The following is a 6642-nucleotide window of genomic DNA, read 5'->3' as shown; positions in this document are numbered from 1 at the left end:
AGTTTTGATACAGCAACAAATCCCGAATCAGGATTCATATTAGTTACTGAGACTAATGCCAGATGAAAACTAAGAGTTTTAAATTAGATATATTACTTAAATAGAATTTTTTAATTATTTCATCAGCGAGAAATTATTTATCTCATTCAAAGGTACTTGTTGCAAGTAGTTCTGCTTTTCAACATCAGATGTCGCCACATGTTACTTGCAGGTAAATATTATTTAGTTCTTTTATGCGGGATGCGGGATGCTCACTAACGATCGCAAAAGAAGGATGGCTCCGCTAGACTCCAAGGAGAAGGAAGTTCGTTCTTTCTGTTAGTGCTTTTTAGATTTCTCAGAGATTATTATTTGACTGAGTAATGATTTTTTTTTTAATTTCCACCTGATAAAAATATTATAAGTGTTGATTAAGTAGCAGAAATTCACTAATTACATGTAACCTATAATAAAATGACATGCCTCATTAAGTAAAAATATCCTTCATGCAGAGATCAATTTCTCATCTGTAACCAGAAGCACTCGGAGAAAAAAATCATTAGATGTCTAGCCAGGAATAACCAGAAGCACTTGGAGAAAACCATCAAATTATTAACAATAATAATCAGGAGCACACGGAGAAAACCATACACATATTGAAAAGAATATTCATGAGCAAACATAATGACAAGAATAATCGGGAGCACACGGAGAAAACCACCACACGTTTTCTTTGATGTCATAAAATAACAGGGAAAAAATATTTAATAAATAACAGATATATAATAAAAAAATTTAAAACGTAAAAAAAAATACAAAAATACATAAACAGATTCTGCTAGCTTGTGAACTTATCATTGTTGAGCAAAGATAGTGTTCTAGTACAAGCCAGAATTTTATGTATTTTTGTATTTTTTTTTTTTTACATTTTAAATTTTTTATTACATATTTGTTATTTATTAAATATTTTTTCCCTGTAATTTTATGATATAGAAGAAAACGTGTGGTGGTTTTCTCCGTGTGCTCCCGTTTATTCTTGTCATTACGTTTTCTCCGTGTGCTCCTGATTATTCTTGTTAATAATTTGATGGTTTTCTCCAAGTGCTTCTGGTTATTCCTGGCTAGACATCTAATGATTTTTTTCTCCGAGTGCTTCTGGTTACAGATGAGAAATTGATCTCTGCATGATGGATTTTTTTACTTAATGAGGCATGTCATTTTATTATAGGTTACATGTAATTAGTGAATTTCTGATACTTAATCAACACTTGTTATATTTATATCAGGTGGAAATTAAAAAATATATATCATTACTCAGTCAAATAATAATCTCTGAGAAATCTAAGAAGCACTAACAGGAAGGATGAACTTCCTTCTCCTTGGAGTCTAGCGAAGCCATCCTTCTTTTGCGAACGTTAGTGAGCATCCCGCATCCCGCATAAAAGAACTAAATAATATTTACCTGCAAGTAACATGTGGCGACATCTGATGTTGAAAAGCAGAACTACTTGCAACAAGTACCTTTGAATGAGATAAATAATTTCTCGCTGATGAAATAATTAAAAAATTCTATTTAAGTAATATATCTAATTTAAAACTCTTAATTTGCGTCTGGCATTAGTCTCAGTAACTAATATGAATCCTGATTCGGGATTTGTTGCTGTATCAAAACGTCATCACTGAAGATACTGTAGCAAGGTGTTTACCTTGAGAAAGAATGCTAAACGACATGAGAGAAGCGAGTGTAATTTGGGTCCTTGTCAAAAAACCATTTCATTGCAGTCAGTGTCAGAAATCCTTTGGTAGAAGATATTACTTGGATAGACATTGCAAGACCTGTACAATTAAGATGAATAAGATAACGAAGACTGGGCTACAACATCGCGGAAGAGGAACGAAGGCGAAAAAGCTAATGCTAAAATTACTGATCTAGTTCAAGATAATAATTTAAAATTTAAAACAAACGAAGGAAGTTGTAACCACATTAGAAATGAAAAGATATTTACTCCAATATCTAGTCATCTCCATGAAAATGTGAAAGATGGAGAACCACCTGAAGCTTACAAGGACGAAGACTTTGATGAATCATCTGAAGCGGGCATGATTGAAGATTGTGGTGACACATCTGAGGCTGACATGATTGAGTACTGTACTGAAGCACCTAAAGCAGGCAAGATCGAAGACTGTGATGGCGGTCTGAGACCAAAACGATGGAAACGACGTAATAAAATAAATTATCCTGATCAAGTTTGTGATGCTGACATGATTGAAGACTGTGGTGACACATTAGAAGCTGGCATGAACGAAGACTGTGCTGACACATCCAAGGCTGACATGATTGAGTACTGTGCTGAAGCACCAAAAGCATGCAAGAGCGAAGACTGTGATGGTGGCTTGAGACCAAAACGATGGAAACGTCGTAATAAAATAAATTATCCTGATCAAGCTTGTGATAATCACTGGCAAGATGACGAAAGTGACCTCGTGGTTGTTGTTGAAACGATAGACACCAGAGTTAATAAGATTTATTATAAACATGCAAGGATGATGAACGCAGCAGAAGAGATTGATTATACCTCATGGGAAGATCCTAACATATTGGTTGACAGGCTACGACTACTACATGGATCGCTTTGTGCAGGAAACTTTTCGAACATTAAAGAAATATCCTTCATACTCAAAGAACTGAGGGAAGCTGGCTACATACAATAATGGCTTAAATTAAATGTATGTGTATAAACTCGAAGATAAATTAATATATTTTATTTCCAGATGGTATCTACCATTGATCGAAATCTGATTTCTAAATAAAACTTATAACTGAAAGGTGTAAAAAACGTTACCACTGCCAGTCAAAATGTATACTAATAAAGTCATGTCAGTAATCATGCCAAGTTTGATCAGAAAAGTAATTGGAATCAGTTGGAACCAATTGAAGATGGTGCTGTTGGAGCATTTGGAGGCCATTGTAGCATTTGGAGCCTTTTGGAGCATTTGGAGCATTTGGAGCTGTTGGAGCCATTTGGAGCATTTGGAGCTGTCTTAAGCATTTGGAGGCTGTTGGAGCATTTGGAGCCTTTTGGAGCATTTGGAGCAATTTGGAGCTGTTGGAGCCATTTGGAGCATTTGGAGCTGTGTGTTAAGCATTTGGAGGCTGTTGGAGCTGTGTTAAGCATTTGGAGGCTGTTGGAGCATTAGGAGCCTTTTTGGAGCTATTGGAGCCTTTTGAAGCATTTAGAGCCTTTATGAGCTGTTGGAGCCATTTGGAGCATTTGGAGCCTTTGGAGCATTTGGAGGCTATTGTAGCATTTGGAGCATTTGGTGCATTTGGAGCTGTTGGAGCCATTTGGAGCATTTGGAGCTGTCTTAAGCATTTGGAGGCTGTTGGAGCATTTGGAGCCTTTTGGAGCATTTGGAGCCATTTGGAGCTGTTGGAGCCATTTGGAGCATTTGGAGCTGTGTGTTAAGCATTTGGAGTTTTTTTGGAGCTGTTGGAGCCATTTGGAGCTGTTGAAGCTGTTGGAGCCTTTTGAAGCATTTGGAGCCATTTGGAGCCATTTGGAATATTTTGGAGCATTTGGAGCCTTTTTGGAGCTGTTGGAGCTAAGAAGTAGTCGTTGCACGTCTATGCAGGGCTAAATGTTTATAAGATTGCTGGCTTTCGCAAGTGATTCTGTAGTAGGATAGAAATTGTATAATAAATATTATGTTTGTAAAAGACTTTGTGGTGTTTTATTTCTCGAACCTTACACTTTTCTGGTACTTAAATTAAAGTTGTTTTGTATCGGCCAGGGATCGAACCAAGGACCTTAGTCGATCTAATCAATCAGTATATAGATTACAAATTTATTTAATGAATTTTGAACTTTTTCCCGAATCTCTAGCATTGCAATTACGAATTTCCAATATGGTGGTCTTGATGCCTGATAGGATGATGGTAGTAGAGGATTTAAAGTCTCTTTATGAATGTTGAACATGGTTTATTGAAATTATTATTTTTTTTCTTCATAAAATTAAACATTAATGCATCGATCGAGGATCGAACCAAGGACTGGAGCGGATCGAATCAATATGTAAGTTAATGAGTGATTTTTTTGATGAATTTTGGTTTTTTTCCCGCTTTTATAGCTACATTATTACATGATTTCAAGATGGCGGCCGAATTTCAAGATGGTGGGGGTACCTCCGTAATAATTGATTACTGCACTGTAGCGTATTAGAATAAAATTATCCAGATGAAATGTACTCTATAATACAAGTACACACACAAGATGGCGTACTCCAGCAGGTGGTAGCTCCTGGTAGCATGTACTGAACATAAAATGTCGGATCCATGATGGTCGACAAGGACAAAGTCAAATTTCAAGGTCAAGGTAAAATTTCAAGGTCAAGGTAAAATTTCAAGGTCAAGGTCAAATTTCAAGGTCAAGGTCAAATTTTAAGGTCAAGGTCAAATTTCAAGGTCAAGGTCAAAGTTCAAGGTCAAGGTCAAATTTCAAGGTCAAGGTCAAAGGTGTGGTGACCAGATAATTATACTAACATGGTATCAGCGCACTCTAGCAGACGAAAACAAGATGGTGATCGCCAGCGGGTTATTTCAAGATGGCGGCCGTCACGAAAAGTGCAACGGTGGTTTTAAGGATTTTTTTATTATTTAATTAGGTTGATTAATTTTTTTAATGATTTTTAAATTTTTTCCCGAATCTCTAGCATTAAAATTACGGATTTTCAAGATGGCGGACATGACGTCATACTAGGTGAAGATATATATACTTTGACATAAGTGGTGGGAGTCAGTCTGCCAGCAGTCACCACGGGGGGTAGGATCGGTCGCCATTTTTTTTTTTTTGCCCTCGTCGGGTTCGAACCGTGGACTCCGAGCTCCGTGTCGTAAATGTTTGTTTTTAAAATAGTTTTATTAAAATTTTATTAATTGAATTTTTTTATAATTTTTAAAAAAAAATTTCATTTAAACCGGATAATAAATTCAAAAGTTAAAGATGGCGGTCGTAACGTAAATTGCAACGGTGACGTCATAATTCAAAATGGCTGCCATGGCATCCTTATTTTCAAGGTCACGACCTCGGCGGCTTAAAGCGGCTAGCTCTTAGGACTTATAAGCCGTTTTTAGTAATTTGGCTTCTTTCTCAGGCAAAACGACTATTGAGGATTTTCGAAATGCTAATTTTTGAATTGAGGAATTTTTTGAGAATTTTTGGCGGGATTTATTTTTCAAAAAAATGGTAATTTTGGCGAATTTTGGGAAATTTTGGGCATATTTTGCCCAATTTTGGCTAATTTTGACAAGTTTTGAGAGTCAAATTCAAGGTCAAGGTCAAAGGTCAAGGTCACGACCATCCAATATGGCCACCGTGACGTCACAATCAAATATGGCGGACCGACAATCATCAATCCACACCCTGAACCCTGATCTCGGACCGGCTATCCTATACTACTTGTGGCTGTTTTGATTTCCAGATTACGGAGCAATATTCTAATTGGTATCTGATTAAAGTGAAGAATAAATACAGAATAGAGTCAGGTGTTGTTGCGGGAAATTAATGAACTTGATTAGTCCTGAAGTTCTTGATGCACTACTGAGATTATCCATCCACGTGCTGATAAAAATAAATGTTTAGAATACAAAATAACTCCTAGACATTTTATGTTGTCAATACGTTTAATTCGTCACTTGCGAATTAATAGTTATGGGAAATTAAATGTTTTCCTTGTGAAGGTAATACAAATTCTTTTTCTTAATGAGGAGACATACTATTACTAGAGCACCATGCCTTAACAACAGAAATATCATGTTCAAGGGTTTCAAAATCATCTTTACTGCCTATGGTTCAGTACAATTAAATGTAATCAGCATATAATAATATCTTTGAAATATTTATTCTGCTTGTAATACCATTTACGAAAATATTAAATACAATTGCAGACAGATTATTGCCATAAAGAATACCCCGTGTAACAGAAAAGCTTGAAAATGATACATAAGCGACTCTGAAAGAAAAGTACCTATCTATAATATTATTAAAGAACCAGGCTACATATTGCATGTTGAAACCTAAATTGCATTTTTTTTTATGAATTGTGTTGTGTTGGCATGTATCAAATGCTTGATATTACTGGAGGTAACTATACGTAAAAATAAATAGCATCACTTTGCTGTCTGGAGGCTATATTACTATAAAGATAATTTACATAACCAAAAAAAAAAACATTTTAGAGTATATCTTCCAGATTGAAGCCCATGTTGGTTTTCAGAAATGATATATGTAAGATGAAAATTAATTCACCTATACATTTCTAAAACTTTTTAAAAGCTACATAACAAATAAATCTATCTATAATTTGTTAACATATGTTTTATTTTATTTTTTATAAATAGGTATCACAATTGCATTTTACCATGTACAGGGAAAAGAGGTATTTCTTAAGCTAGTGTTGAAGAAATGTGTTAATAGTGACGTAATTATGTTAATACAACATTTGATTATAAAAATAGGTGTGCCATCAAATCCAATGGCTTTAATTGACCTAATATTTGTAATGGCCTACATACCCAGACTCTCGGTAATTGTTGGCACCGATATATTAATTGCATTTCTACAATTTTCAATAAATGAAATTTTTGTTTGTTTTGTTTGAAGTACG

This window comes from Bacillus rossius, chromosome 1, assembly GCF_032445375.1.
Source record: "Bacillus rossius redtenbacheri isolate Brsri chromosome 1, Brsri_v3, whole genome shotgun sequence".
In the NCBI taxonomy this organism is placed as follows: domain Eukaryota; kingdom Metazoa; phylum Arthropoda; class Insecta; order Phasmatodea; family Bacillidae; genus Bacillus; species Bacillus rossius.
This window is presented reverse-complemented; position numbering follows the sequence as displayed.